The following is a 15,847-nucleotide window of genomic DNA, read 5'->3' on the forward strand; positions in this document are numbered from 1 at the left end:
TCTTAATAACAAAGCCGTACAAGTACAGGAAAAGAGGAGAGAAGATAATAGTGTCAAATTCTGGAAGCTTGGGGAGCAGATGAACAAGTAGTAACTGACTTTGCAGACTCAGGAAATCTGAATCCTAAACCAGAGGGGAAAGCTGAGAATTCAGCTGATGGAACCACAGAATCCTTACCAGGCCCAGGACTGGCAGTACCGTGTACTCCTAGAGCAGGGGCGTAGCATGCTACAATAAAGACGAGAATAGTGAAAGCTGCGTGAGGAAGTTAGATCCCTAGATCCCTCTCCTCCCTGGCCGAATTCTGGAGGCTTAGTCTCTGCAGAACATAAAACAGTAATGTCTAGTATTTACTTTAAAATCATCTGGAGAAGGGGTTGGGGGATACAGATGAAATGAAAATGTCCATGAAGAGATCACTGGTGAAGCTGGATGATGGGAACATGAGGGTTCATTGTATTATCCTCTCTACTTTTGTAAATCCTTGAAATTTTCCATAATAAAAACTGAAGAGTGTCTCTGGCGCAGCAGTACCCAGCATGGTTGAATGGGAACATAACAAAGACAGGACTCTATGTTACTGAAGGTGGAGAGCAACTGATTCCCATATTCCCTCTCCTCTTGACTACCAGAACAGTGTCAGGTAAACCGCACTCTGCAAAGGAGCATGGGAGACGCCTCCTGGGTGAATGCAACCAAGGGAAAAACTGAAGACACTGCCTCAGGGGCCCCCAACAAACAGCCCCCCAGATCATGCTGAAATGAGGCTCAGAGTTAATGATCTCCAGCCCACATTCAGTTTCCTGACAGCTTTTTTTTTTCACAGCTTTATTAAGATGTAACTCATACCCAATTCACCCTTTTAACGCATACAATTCAGTGGTGTTTTGTATATTCAGAGAGTTCTACAACCATCACTACAATCAGAACATTTTAGAACATTTTCATCACACTCTGTGCCCAGCAGGAGTCACTCCACCTTCCCCCCACTCTCCAGCCCCAAGGCAACTACTAATCTATTTTCTGTCTCTACAGATTTGCCTATTCTGGACATTTCATATAAATGAAATCATACACTATGTGGTCTTTTGCGAGTGGCTTTTACCATAACGTCAAGGTCTTAACAGCTTTTTTTACCACCCTCTCACCCCCCACGCCCCACCACTGCTTCCCTTAATCGAGAGCAATACAGCCGAGGATCAGAGTCAGAGTGACATCTTGGGAAAGCCTCTAATGAAGATATAGACCACAGCAAACACAAAAAGGCAACTTGAAGGAAACAGATACTATATGAGGAGCAGGGGGAAACATACCATTAATATTCTCAAAAAAATGAAATAAAACTGCATCTATGAAGTCCAACCAGGATACTACTAAAAGGAAACAGAGAACAAAAACCTTCTAGAAATTGACAGCTTAATAGCAAAAATAAAAAATTCAATAAAATGACTGAAAAATAAAGTTGAGGGAATCTCCTAGAGAGTAAAATCAAAAGACAAAGATAGGGCAAACAGGGGAGAGAAGTTACGAATATTCTAGAAGACAAATACAGGGGTCCCATATCTGCCTAAGAGAAATTCCTAGAAAGAGAGAAAAGAAAAAAGAAAGAACAATCATAATACTATAATTCGATAAAACTTGAAAGAACTGAGGGGTGCAGGTCGCCAGGTTAAAAGGGCCTGGCACACCAAGCACAGTGTTAAATTTCAGAAAACTGCAGACACAGAAAAGACTCTACAAGTGGTCAGAGAGGAGGAAATCATACAAACAGGCTAGATACAAAGGATCGGAAATCAGCACACTTTTGACTTCTCAACAGCATCAATAAAAACAAGAAGACAAGGAAGAATAGCTTTAAAATCCTGAAGGAAAATTATTTCAAACTGAGAATGTAATACACAGTCAAACTATCAAGCACTGGCCCAGTGGCGCAGCAGTTAAATGCGCATGTTCCAGTTTGGCAGCCCAGGTTTCACCCGTTCGGATGCCACATGCGGACATGGCACTGCTCAGTGAGCCATGCTGTGGTAGGTGTCCCACATATAAAGTAGAGAAAGATGGGTATGGATGTTAGGTCAGGGCCAGTCTTCCTCAGCAAAAGGAGGAGGATTGGCAGCAGATGTTAGCTCAGGGCTAATCTTCCTCAAAAAAAAAAAAGGGGCTTTGTCACAATCTATCCACCAAGAATGATAGGAAAACCCCTTTTCTTTCCCTACTAAGTTACTTATGGATGAAATATCCAACATTGTAAGACTCACTGGGAAATGTAATAATTTAGTTTTGATGTATTTTTTCCCGTGAAAGAAGATTCAGCTTGCCCTAGGGAACATGTTTGCCTCACATTGTTAAATGATACAAAACTGGGAGGGATACAGAACAAACATTTTAGATGACAGAATTGGGATATATCTTGGTGAGCTGGAGTGACAGCCCAATTTATATCAACATTTCCCATTTCCAACAATATATGATATGCCAAGAGCTTAACATAATTTATCTCACTTAATCCTCAAAACCCCATTGGGAAGCTGAGACCCAGGGATGTAACTTGCCCAAGGTCACAAAGCAAGTCAATAGAAGAATCATGATTCAAACCTAGGTTTTCAGAATCAAGTTTCAGTCTCAAGTGAGATCTCCTCAGCTACCAGAAATGAACATTTCACAACTGAATCCTCTTTACTCAAATTCAGTCTCTCACCCTCAGAGCACTGCCACCTAACCCCTGTCGGCTTATGAGAGTATCAGAATCTCAGAAAAATAATTAGACCAGACTGATTTCCTTCATTAATGTAACATTTGGGGACCCTCTGACAGCTGCCAGGAAACCTCTGTCTGCCCTCAAGAGCAAGTCTGCCAGCAAGAGCAAGCTGTAAGAAGCTTCCCTCTGCTCCCCATTCCCAGCTCAGCTATGCCTGCTTCCCCACCTGTATTTAAGACTTTGCCAAACTCAAGCTCTACAGCTGTAGATGGGGGTCCCTTATCACACAGATTGCTAAGAAAGACCCCTCAGCCAGACTCTTCCCCACCTTCAGTTTTCTCTCATCCTCAGGGCCACTGTGATTTGATGGGTGTGTGTAGCTGAGAGAACAGGCTACAGTGCACAGTCATATCCAATGGAGCAATCTCGAAAGACAGCCAGAGAATTTTAATGAAAACCAGAAAACTCCTGGCTGCTAAGTCCAACTGCAGTCCAGGCCTGCCAGCCCCTCCCCCGGCAGCTAAGAAGCCTTGAGCAGCTTCACCCCGAAGAGCAGGGAGGAAAATCCATTTTGCATTCAGCAACGTCTTCCACAGCAGCCACTTTCCAGGGTCATCTAGGTGAGAGGCAAGGCACAAGCTAATTGCAATAGGACTCAGGGACCCTGAGAAACACAGGGTGCGGCAGCAGCAGATCTGAGCCAACAGATTATGAAACAGTCATTTAAAAAAAAAAAATGCCTCTTTCCTTCTGCCAAAGCTGTCTGAACACAGCTGCATACAAGGCTAGCGAGGAATCTTAACAAGCTTAAAGGGACCGTATTTCAGATACTTGAGAACCAAAGGTGCAGGAAATGAGTATTTTGAGCACTTACTACGTGTTAGGCGCTCTGATCTCATTTCACCTTTAATGTGAGGTGGAAATTACAAACTGCATGTAACAGATGAGAACAGTGACTCAGAGAGGTTAGATAACTTGTCCAGGGCACACAGCTAGCAGGTGGGGAAGTAAGATTCGAAGTTCAATATGGGTGAGGCTCATCAGAAATAAACTCAATATAGTCAACAGTCGTAAGTATAAACCAGCCTCCATTTCTCAGGAGATTTATAGCTCGAACAAGCATAGTACTATCATGGCAGTTCCCACTGCCTAATGCATTTGAAGTGATTCTGTCCAGTAGGACTTTGGAATCATCCCACTAAGTACTAATTCTGCAACTTGCAAATTACGCAGCAATGAACATGTCAAACAGCAACCAATCTACGTGGTTAAAAGCTTTGAGGTAGTCTCAAAGGTAGCCCAGAAAGAGGGAGTGAGAAATAATTCAGAAACTAGAGAGTTTCAAAACAAAGAAAGAAAGAAACTCAAAATCCTGACCCATCCGTTTAATAAAAAGAATAATCATTTACTGAACATTGACTATGTGCCTGGAACTAAGATTTTTGCATGCACCATCTCATCTAACCCTCACAGCAATTAGATAAGATAGGTGTCATTATTATCCCCACTTTTGATGAGGAAACTAAGGCTAGATGCTAAGTAACTTGGCCAAGGTCATGATATTGCCAGGATTTGCATCCAGGTCTATCTGACTCTGTGGAAACATTCACCCTGACAGCCTACAGAGGGGAACCACCTAGGCCACCACGCCAAGCAAACAAGCTGCATAGAGACTTCTGGCCCCCTTCTCAGCAGGCAATCGATGTTTCAGGGTTACTTTTCAATTCTTCCGAGCACTCCTCAGTGGGGGCACAGAATCACTAGCTCCGGGAAGGCTGACAGTGACATTTCCACATTCCCGTGGACCATGGGATCTGTTGACACTGCTTGTGTGAAGGAGAAGCCTACCAGAATGATCCCAGGACACCTGTGAGTACAGAAGCTGACAGCTCCTATTGCAGGCTCTGCTCCACAGACCCACACACCGCACAGCAACCCCCACCTCCGACAGCTCATGAGCCTATTTTGTATTCTTAACAGGAGACCATGTGCCTCCTCTTAGAGCAACAGTGATTTCCCAAGGGAGGCAACTGTCTAGACAGAGGATCCTAATCCATCTTGACAAAAGATGGGCCACACAACGTCAGGTTTGATCATTTAGTTTTTTGGAGTCTGTGTTCAGCACCCCAGGGAAGGCTCTGGGTTTCATACCTCTCAGTTAATAGACTGACTATCACTCAGCACACCAGGGGATATCTGGGCTTAGAACTGTCTTCCCAGCCAAGCAATCACTACTTGAGGGAAGTCACAGGCATCTTACCCTCAGGCTTATGGGTCACACACACACACAAGCACACCACACAAACGGTTCCATTAATCAGGCTGAAACTTGATAGAACTGTTCTATACACGTTCAGAATTAAGCACGAGGCTTTGAGGTGGACTGAACAGCTATTATGTGCCAGATATTGTGGCAGGCACATTCACAGCCGATATCTTAATCTTTACAACATTCTGTGAGGTAGACAGGACTGCTATTATACAGATGAGGCAACTGAAGCCCAGAAAAGTAACATAATTTGCCCAAAGTCACACAGGAAGTGGCAAAGCTCAGAATCAATAGCATTTTTAACATGACTCCAATGCTCCTACGTCCAGTCAATCATGAGTCCATTCATTTATTCCTCAGATATTTATTGAGCACTTTCTATGGGCAGCTACTGTGCCACCGGTGGAGGATACGGCTGTTAACATGATAGCCTAGGTCCAGTCACCAAAGAAGTTATGCTCTCATCAGAAGAGAAAACAATGCAATCTGAAAGACAGGTACAGGATGATGAATGATCAGGGCAGGCCTCTCAGAGGAGGTGACACTTGAGCTGAGACCTAAAAGATGAGAATGAGCCAGCCATTTGCAAAACTAGGAAAACAAGAGCACAGGCAGAAGAAATAAGTGGGAGGGCCGTCTGCAGGAAAAGGCTTGGCACGTCTGAAGATCATAAAGGCCACCAGGGACCAAGGCAGAGTGAGCCACAGGGAAGAAAGAATGTCTGAGATGAGGCAGGGCCTGTTGACCACAGAAAAGAGTTTGGATTTTGTCGTAAAGGCAATGGGAAACCAAAGAAGAGTTTTAATTAGGGGAGTAACATGATCTGATTTGTGCTCCAAAGAGATAATTCTGGTCTGCTGTGTAGACAAGGAAGTACAGGGAGGGGGCAAGAGTAAGGAATCAGGGGAGGAATGAGGGTGGCTTGGACCAGGGTGATGGTAGCAGAGATGGATTTTATATTTGAAGATGGAATTCAAAAGACCTGCTGAGGGCCGGCCCCGTGGCCGAGTGGTTGAGTTCGTGCACTCCGCTTCAGCGGCCCAGGGTTTCATCAATTCAGTCCTGGGCACGGACATGGCACCACTCGTCAGGTCACACTGAGGCGGCATCCCACATGCCACAACTAGAAGGACCCACAACTAAAAACATACAACTATGTACCCAGGAGCTTTGGGGAGAAAAAGGAAAAATAAAATCTTAAAAAACAAAAGACCTGCTGATAGACTGTAGGTGAGTGGTGAGTGGAACAAACTCCGAGGTTTCTAGCTTGAACAACTGGGTTGATGGTGGTATTATGAGAAAGACTAGAGGAAAAGCAAAATGCTCATGAGATAGCCATGCTTTGTATTCTATATCACACCAAGGAGAAAAAAGCAGACCCAATTGTGTTTGTCCAGGGGAAGCTGTGAATTAAAGACTTGAAGCTGCTTAACCTGGTGAAGAAAAGGTATTGGGGGTGAAAATAAAGAGTAAACAGCAAAAATGTAAAAGGTTGCCTTAGGATATATGAGTTCCACTGACCTCAGGTGACCAACAATCGCTGCTAAACTGGGACCAATGGGCAGAAGGCAGACATAGGAAACGAGTTCAGCTGTATGCAGGGAAGGGCTGTCTTGTGGTCAGAGCTGTGGGAAGCAGAATGAGCTGCCTTGGGGTGCTGATGGTTTCCCTGTCATTGGAAGTGATAAAGAATAAACCACATGACCCCTTGGCTAGGTTGTTAGAGAGAGAATTCAGTAACTGGGTTGGCAAAATGCTACCAAAAATCCTTCTAAACCCTAGAATTCTGTGGTTTTAAGATAAAATCTTTATTAATCTGACCTTCAGGACTGGAGTTTCCCCAACAGGGCAGAACTTCCTTGGTATGTCCTACCTTTTAGAAGTGAACTGAGAACAATGTTAGCTTCCTTCAATCACTAGGAAGAGACTCCTACTTCATTTCTAAGTGTCATACAAAATGCTGAAGAGCTTTTGGTGTAAGCAAAAGGCAAAAGCCATGGAATTGGATATCCTGGAGTCTCAATTTATTAGTACTGTGACCTTTGGCAAGTTATTTAAATCCTCTGAGCCCCAGTTTCTCTCTTTGAAAAATGGGAAAAATAACGTCTAATTCAAGATGTTTGCTGTAAGAACCAAAGCCCAGTGTCTGACACATTAAAGTAAGAATAATGATACCTAACATTTATTGAGCTATTAATATATGCTACACATGTGCCATAGGCTCTATGTGCATTGTTTTTCATCGAATCCTTATAACAATCTAGAAGGTAGTCACTATTATTATCCCTGTTTTAAAAATTAGGAAACAGATTTCTAGAGGTTAAGTAGCTTATACAAGAGTCATATAGCCAGTAATCACTCAAATTAGGAAAAAACAAACTTCAACAAAGATCGAAAGAAAAAGACAAAGAAAATCTTATTTAGATAATTTTTAAAATGTAACCTACTGTTGAATTTAACAATCAATTCAATTCACTGACTAGACATTTAGTAAATATTTATTGAACAAGTAAATGAATAATTGAATGAACGAATTTATTCCAATAAACATTTATTGAGTTCCTACCAGGCACAGCATCAAAAAACTAGGGTTACATAGAATTTACATCAACTTAATTGAGAGTTTGCCATTAAAGCCACAATCTTCAAACTGTAGATAAATAGCCAACATAATGACCCACCATCCACACAAAAAAGGCCTAAGAAATGTCATTCTCATACAGACCAAGAGAAGCCAGAATTACTCTTGTCCTTTCTTTGGGAAGTGGAAACTGTTAGACGGGTGCTCAGAGCAGCAAGCAGAACACTAAGAGCACACAATCAATGGAAGCCGAGGAAGGAGATGATCTCGAAGGAAAGATGAGTAAGACTTCCAAAGGAAGCCGAAACCTAAGAGAACAAAGGCTGACTTGGAGTTTGCTGATGAACTTCACTAGAAATGTGGGGAAAGAAACCAAGTCTCAAATGGCATTTGGATGAATGGGTTAAGGAGGAAGAGGAGGCAGTCTTTTAAGAAGATGGATGATAAAAAGGAGAGGAAGCGAACAGCAGCCTGGTGAGGAGAAGCAGAAGGACTGTTGATAAGCGTAGAAGGTGAGGAGCAGGAGCCAAAAGGAAAGGAGAAGCTGAAGACAGAAGATAGATGGAGGAGAATCAAGAAAGAAATAGGAGGAGGACTGACCTAAGGAAGTCAAAGGGGCGGGACAGAACGCACAGGGGAAAGGTTGCCCTTGGGAAAGGAGAGGTCAACTTGTACTCTGCAACAGAGCTTGGCTTGAATGAAGCCACAGAGAGGCGTGGAATGAAGGAGAGACTTTAATGTATGGGCATTGTGAAAGTTACTCTCAAACAAGCTTGATGCATAGAGAGTGATCAGGTTAGACAACACAATTTTGAGATTAAAATGATATTGATTTTCTTGGGCCACTCATACATTGTTATTAAAAAGGACAACCGTCATTTGTATATAAATTCTATACAACTAAAAATCAGACTTCCCGGGGCCAGCCCAGTGGCGCCGCAGTTAAGTTCACATGTTCCGCTTCTCAGTGGCCCAGGGTTTGCCGGTTCGGATCCAGGGTGCGGACACGGCACCACTTGGCAAACACCATGCTGTGGTAGGCGTCCCACATATAAAGGAGAGGAAGAGGGGCATGGATGTTAGCTCAGGGCCAGTCTTCCTCAGCAAAAAGAGGAGGATTGGCAGCAGTTAGCTCAGGGCTAATCTTCCTCAAAAAAAAAAAAAGAATACATAATTAAATTTAATCCAATCCTTAATTGGATATTGAATTAAAAACAAACCAACAATTATACTATTAACATTACTATTAATATTATTTGGACAATAGGGGTATGATAGATTATTTGCAAAAATGGCTGTAATTGTTCACGGCCTTGCCTCCATGTTCCTGAGCACAGAATCACAAGCATTAATAAATGGTGGTTGTTTGAAGACACAAAGTTTTGGCATGGTTTGTTATGCAGCAAAAGGTAACTGATCAAAGTCAAGAAACAAATATAGACTGTATATTAGACAACAGTATGGAAATCAATGTTAAATTTCCAAGGCCAGGATAATGCTACTGTGGTTATGTAGAAGAATGTCCTTATACTTACGAGATAAATACTGACACATTTAGAGAGAAAGTGTCACAATGTCTGCCACTCAAAAACATAAATCTGCATATATAAAGATAAAGCAAATACGGCAAAATGTTAACAATTAGTAAATCTAATAGTTTTTGAAAGTTCTTCGTACTAATCTATCCATTTGAAATTTTTCAAAATAAAAAGTTAGAAAGAAAAAATGCACACTTCTCTCAAAAACATGGTGGCACTGGATGTTTATCTGGTTACACAGCATGCCACTATGCAGTGAACAGATCCTTTGCCATCCTCCACGTCCTACCCCTTTTTACTCAAACCAGCTACTGCTGCTGAAGGGGAGATGGAGCAGACAGAAACTGCACCAAATCACGGGAATACCCTGGTATAGTTAAAAGAAAGATGCCTTAATAGATTAAAAATGTTTAAAAGTAGGTATCAACAGCAAGCAATCACCAAGTGAAGTTTTTCTTCCTGGTATAATCAGAAAAAAATTGTGGCAAGTTGGCTGAAACTTGAAAAGAAAAAAGCTTTGGCAAGAAACATGGGTAGGTCTTTGAACTATTTTCTGTTAGAAAACAAATATTCATGTGTTTCTCTATTTTAAAGGATTTCTCAAACGCCTACAAATGAGAGGGGTATCTTGTATTACATCTCTTCCCCCTGAAAATCCCTCAAGATTCTTACCAATAGACCCTAAATCTGTTTTTTCACAACCTAATGAAAGCCTCTTTTATTTAATTTGGATTTTCCTTCAAGTGATATGCAGCAATTATTAATGCTGTGTATTGACTTATATGAACCAACCCAAGGGGCTAGGTTCAAAAGATATAGCTTTCTGAGATGAAATCCAAGATCCTTGGCCATATAGAGAAACTCTGCTTTCAACAAATGGTAAACAAAGCCCATGATGTTCTTTATACAAAAAACAGTAATCTAGGTAGAGAGGGTTTGTTTTTTTTTTTTAGAATAATCTCTACAAATCTGCTAAAATGTCTTTGACTTCAAAAAACTCCAATCAATGGGCCGTCTCAGTGGCATAGTGGTTAAGCTGGTGTGCTCCACTTTGGCAACCCAGCCTCCACGGTTTCGGATCCTGGGACCGGACCTACACACCACTCTTCAAGCCATGCTGTGGCGGCGTCCCACATACAAAATAGAGAAAGATTGGCACAGATGTTAGCTCAGGGCCAATCTTCCTCATCAAAACAAAATAAAACAAAAACAAGCAAACGACAACAAAAAACTCCAATCAAGCAAGCCCATGTATCACCATCGTCAGGTGAGAAAAACATTCAACTTATACAAGAAAGGAAAGAAAACAACACAAAGTACTGTACTCTGAGTCAGTTGTTTTCATCTGTCAGAACTGAAAAATTAACGCAGCAAAGATATTTGTTTTAGGCATTACTGGCTCAAAGCCAAATCCATGCCCAATTTTTCTTACAGAATCCCTCAATTCTCTAGCCCACAAACCCCAGGATGCCTCAGATTATAGTTTGAAAGTACAAATTTAAATTAAAATGGTTGTGCAAAAGGAAGAAGGTACCATATGAAGAGAGAATCTTCCAGTTGTCTCCATAAAGTTCATCAGATTAAGAGAAACCAACCAGGCTGTCATGTCTTCAAGGGAGCTTTGTCAAAACTAATTAGCGACACTGTAAAGACAGCTGCAGAGCAATGGGCTTTCCTGGCCCACATCTGCATATTAGCCAATGCGTCTGGTGAAGGGACTAGACATCAACAGACCTGAGCATGGGTCTAGTTCAGCCACTGAGTTTCCATTCCTTTGTCACTAAAAGTGTTAACTGCTTATTGATTCACTCATTGTGCAAGCATCTGTTGAACAAATTTTACATGCCAAGCCCAAAATGGGGAAACACCAATGAAGGGGACATGGCCCCTGCCCACGCAGAGCTCATAAGCTAATAGGAAATCACAGTACAAACACTTTAAGCAAGGTGAAGTAAAGGGCTCTGAGCCGGCTGAGCCTGGACTGGAATCCTGGCTCTACCACGTATTGGCTGATGACTTTGGGCAAATTTTACTTAATCTGTTCAAGCTTAGTTCCCTCAGCTGTTAAATGGGGATGGTAATCATACCTATTACATTGAGTTATTGCCAGAATTCAATGAGATAATATATATTACTATACATGTCAATAAACTTCAATAAATGCTGGCTATTACTATTATTCTTTACTATTATCTAGGTGGTTATACTAGATATCTTTTAAGGTCCTTTACAACCTTGAGATTTTATGAATTAGCTGTGTGACCCAGAGTAAGAAATTTAACATCTCTGAGCCTCATGCTTTTTATCTGTTAAATGAAAGAGTACTGCTAAGTGATCTCTAAAGTCCCTTCCAGCTCTAGAATATTCCAAGGCTCTATGATTGATCCTATATGGTTTCATACATGTCATAGTGCCACTGCCTAAATAAACTGGTACAACAAAGCAACTGCCAAATAAACCAACTTTCTCTGGTGACTGAATCTTTTTTCACTTTAGTTCCTTTAATCTCACAACCCACCCATGCATACAGAAGAAGTGCAAAAGGTATCAGTCCCCAAAGAGAAAAACAAGCAAGTGCGGAGGAAGCCAGTTCCCTGTCCCCTTCCTTTAGGCTGGGTAGTGGTTTCTAAAACACAAGTCGAGGAGGTACAGTGAATGAATGGACTCATTCATTCACCCACAGAAGCATCCCACATACTGAAAAAGTTCCTTCCTGTGCCCCACGGCACCCACTACATGTCTCCATACGCCACTTTCCACACTGCCATCTTATCTGCCTGCACCAACAACTAAGCTGATTGAGGGCTGGGACTTTGTCATGCTAACTTTGCATCCTCAATCCCAAGCACAGTGCCTGGAATATGGTAGGCACTCAATGACTAAACAATTAACTAAAATTCATACTTCCCTCAGGACCAAAACTATACATGTGCCAGTTTGAGGTGTGGGCCTGAATTTCTGGGAATCCTTTATTAAGGGTCACTAATCCAGCTGTGTCAAGAACTAGCTCTGTGACTTTGGGGGGTGTTGGGGGGGATCATCTTACCCTCTGGTTCTCAGTTTCCTCTCTGACAAAAAATAAATAAAATAAAATGAGGGAAATGGATTAGATCAGGGTTAGCAAACTATGGCTCATGAGCCAAATCTAGACTACGCTCCCCTCCCCCAGGTTTAGAATAATTTTTACATTTTTAAATGGTTGTAAAAGCAAACAAAGAATAATATGCATCATTTGCATGATGTCCCTGTATGTCCCCCTAATCTATTCATTCTCTGGCCCTTTACAGAAAAAACTTGCTGACCCTGAATTAGATAATCTCTAAGCTCCCTTCAAATGCAGAAATTTTAGCATTTTAATTCTCCTGGGTTTCCTTGAACAGTTTGATTCTGGCTTTTCGCACAGTATTCCCAAATCGGAAACAATACTGGAGGCACAGCGGGAGATCAACTGTTATTTGTTTAATTGAATAAATGGATTCTGCAGCAGTAATCCTAAGAACTAAATCCCTCACCAAGAGGGTAAATTGGGTTAACGTGTATCCAGTGTCCACCTAATACATGCCCCCAGGATCGGCCCGGCACAACAAGGAGAGCACGCAGCTCCACTGGCCCTTTGGATGACAGTGGCACCGGTAACAGCCTGAGCTCAGATAACCAGGATTAAGACTCACCTTGTTCCACCAAATAAAAAATACATTTAGCAATCCCCTGAACAAACCTGTTGGGCGAATTATAAAGCTATCTACAAGTAGCTATCAGAAACACAGATCAGCTGAACAGATAGTCCTAATAGCCATGGGCTCACGGGAATAAATCTCATCCAAAATAAGGAATATAGAATAATTTAGCTCATAACATTCTGTTTCTCTTTCTCTCTGTTGTAAGAATAATACCAAAACAAGGAATTCAAACATTCATGTCAGGGCAGTAAGCCAAGGAAAGTCTAGAATATATGACCCTATTAACACTAATGGAAGTTGGAACAAGGTAAAAGAAAATAGAGCTCCCTGCCTCCACTCTCACTACACGTACTTTTCCAAAATAAACAACCAGCAATTATTCTTTTAATGTTCCTCCTCTACATACCCATAAATCACTCCTGGGGATATACCTTTTGCTGATTTCAAAGGATGGGTTTCTTTTTTTTTCCCTTCCTTTTCTCTTCCTCTTTCTGGACACTTACAAGGAGTTCTCCTGAGGGGGCTGGGGATGCTTTTCTGCCATCTCTCAGTTGAGCAGCTCCAGCATAAGTACAGCACACCCCAACCACGTACTTTATTGTCAGACTGTTTCTTAGAAATTGCAAAGCTGATTTAGAGATTCCACCCTCTCTACTTTGCTCTAAAGAAGCTACTTGGAGCTCTCTCTTCTCTCAGCTGACAAGAGAAGCCCAAAGGCCCCCCACACCCAGTGATGAGGTGGATTCACACATCTCACTCCCCACACCCCCAGGCACCAGGCTCCAGACATTCGGGCCTGGAAGGTTTAAAAAAAAAAAAAAAAACCTGTGTATCTCAACGCTCATTTCCAGGCTCTTCAGAAACCAGAGGAGAGAACAGTGAAAATTTGGATTCTTTTCCTGACTCATTAGGTAAGCTTTTTCTAATAACGAGAACAGACACTGGTCCTCTGCTGACCTCTGTATAAACCTCAAAAAAATCCCTTTACTTCCCAGAATGTCGTCGTTGTTTTTAATGTTTTTCAACTAATAAAAATAGGTTTAATCTTAACTGGCATTCTTGATTGAGAGATAAGGAACCAGCACTAACGTTATATTGTCAGAGCTTGGGGACTCTCTAAGGAAAAGTCCTGCAATGACTGCTCCCCGATCCCCAGCCCAAACAGTGTCACCTATATTTTCTCCAAACCCCATCACTGTAATCCCTGCTTCAGGATCCAGCACGGCCCCGAGCGGCTGCATCAGCCCGTCTTGGCTGCTCCTGCTCTGCTCCTACTGGAGCATGAGGTCCAAAGCATCCACTAGGGCCAAAAAATCACCACGTGGTTAAAATGATTCCTTGGAAGGAGTCGAGGTAATTAATGTAGACAAATGCAGACTGCCTCCACCATAAAACAAATCTGATATCTACTCACTTTGTCTCTATAACAGGCGTGGCAGACTATTCATTAACATTTGCACAAAGAAAAGAGACCCACATGTGCCTTTGGAATGTGAAGTTTAATACGAAGTTTGAGGTGATTCAAATAGGCGTTGGAAAACATGTTGGCCTACTTAGTTATTATAAGGAATATATGGAAAAATTGCATATTAATACTCAAAATAGACTATTGCTTACTCTTTTAACAATGCACAATCATCTTAATAAACATGGTACAACCATTCTCACTCCTCAAAGCAGAATTGACCATTCCCTCTACTTTGGGGGCCCACTGTACCCTGTAAGGACTTTAATAACATGACCTGTGACCCTTCATTTACTCATTTGTTTGTATGATTGTCTCCCCACACCCTTCTACCTTCTAGCTTCTACCACCCCAGGCTGTAAGTCCCTTGAAGACAAGGATCCCATCATATTCCTTCTTGAGCCCTCTGTGTCCAAAAGACTGCCTGGAACACAGCAGATACTTCATAACACGGATAGAAAAGGGGGAGAGGTGGTGAGCACTAAGAGGGCAGAAACGGATTCTGTCTTATTCATTGTTACCTGGCCTATAAGTACTGCTTTAACTAGTAGATGGACAGAAGAAACAAAAGAGCAGTGATACTTGGGCATGAAAGTATAAAGCTTAGTTGCGGAGGAATAAATATCATGTTTCATCAGTTCTAAAAACATGTTTTCTTACATTTTGACAGCTTGGAAATTAGGACGTGTTTTACAATGGATGGCATCTTAGCATTGTGTCAGAGTTTACTTGGAACCTTATTTTCTCTTTCTTTCTCAGTGGTACACAGAATAGTCATACATGTTAGAAATAACGGTGTCATAGACTCCATGAAATGTAATCTTTTGATGTGGCTGTGGTAAGAAGGGTTGGAAAGATGACTGTAAAATTGCACTGACTTTCCACAAGAGTAAAAACAAAAAGACAGGCTGGACCTTTTTAGTGGCTGGGAAATGGAGTGGCTTTTTTGTCTCACAATGATTCCCCCTTCTCTAAGAAAAGCCCAAGTGGGGCTCCCAGTGGCCGCCTTTATGCTAAATGACCCTTCCTTTCTGCTGACCACTGACTAGTTCAGGAGTGGTCACATGATCCAAACTGAGCCAATCATTACTCTGAGATTTTTTACTTGGAGCCAGTGAGAGTGTAGGTCAATTCTTCTTGGGTATTAGCAACAGTGAGATTTCAAGTTCAAGAGCAATCTGTGGCCATGCCCCCTGCCATGTAGGAGAAAAGCAAAGGCAAGAGACAGAATCTTGACATCATTTGAGTCCCTGTGTGGCCTGAACAAGCAACATGCTCACCAAACCCATTTCTTTTTCTTCCTGGGCAAACAGGCCTTATTTCTCTTCCAGACTTGGCCCATGAAAACCTCCCAGATGAGTTCCTGCAATCTCCTTCTCCATCTGCAGGTTAAAAGGAGAGAATACTGAGACACCTAGAGGAGAAGGGAGCCACAAGATGGAAGGAGCCTGGGTCTCTGAAATATAGAAGGCAGCCTAACCAGGAAAAACCATGTTGAACTGCCATATGAACAAGAAATAAACTTTGAGTTAAGGCCTGAAATTTGGGGGTTGTTAGAGCAGCTACCTGCTCTAATATCTCCTGGTTCCAGCTACACCCATTTTTCCTATGGTTA

At 42.0% G+C, this 15,847-nt stretch overlaps 1 protein-coding gene across 3 annotated transcripts in view; it reads right to left on the minus strand.

Moving 5' to 3' along the window:
* Positions 1-15,847, minus strand: part of RAB30 (RAB30, member RAS oncogene family) — a 121,049-nt gene that overhangs the window by 43,185 nt on the left and 62,017 nt on the right. The window contains exon 2 of one of the 3 annotated variants that reach the window (XM_046638602.1): positions 15,513-15,614. The exons of the other annotated variants lie outside the window; for them this stretch is intronic. The gene's annotated coding sequence lies outside the window, so the exon portion shown is untranslated. The remainder of the gene's footprint in view (positions 1-15,512; positions 15,615-15,847) is intronic. 3 annotated transcript variants of the gene reach the window in all.

This window comes from Equus quagga, chromosome 14 (genome assembly GCF_021613505.1).
Source record: "Equus quagga isolate Etosha38 chromosome 14, UCLA_HA_Equagga_1.0, whole genome shotgun sequence".
NCBI classification, from domain to species: domain Eukaryota; kingdom Metazoa; phylum Chordata; class Mammalia; order Perissodactyla; family Equidae; genus Equus; species Equus quagga.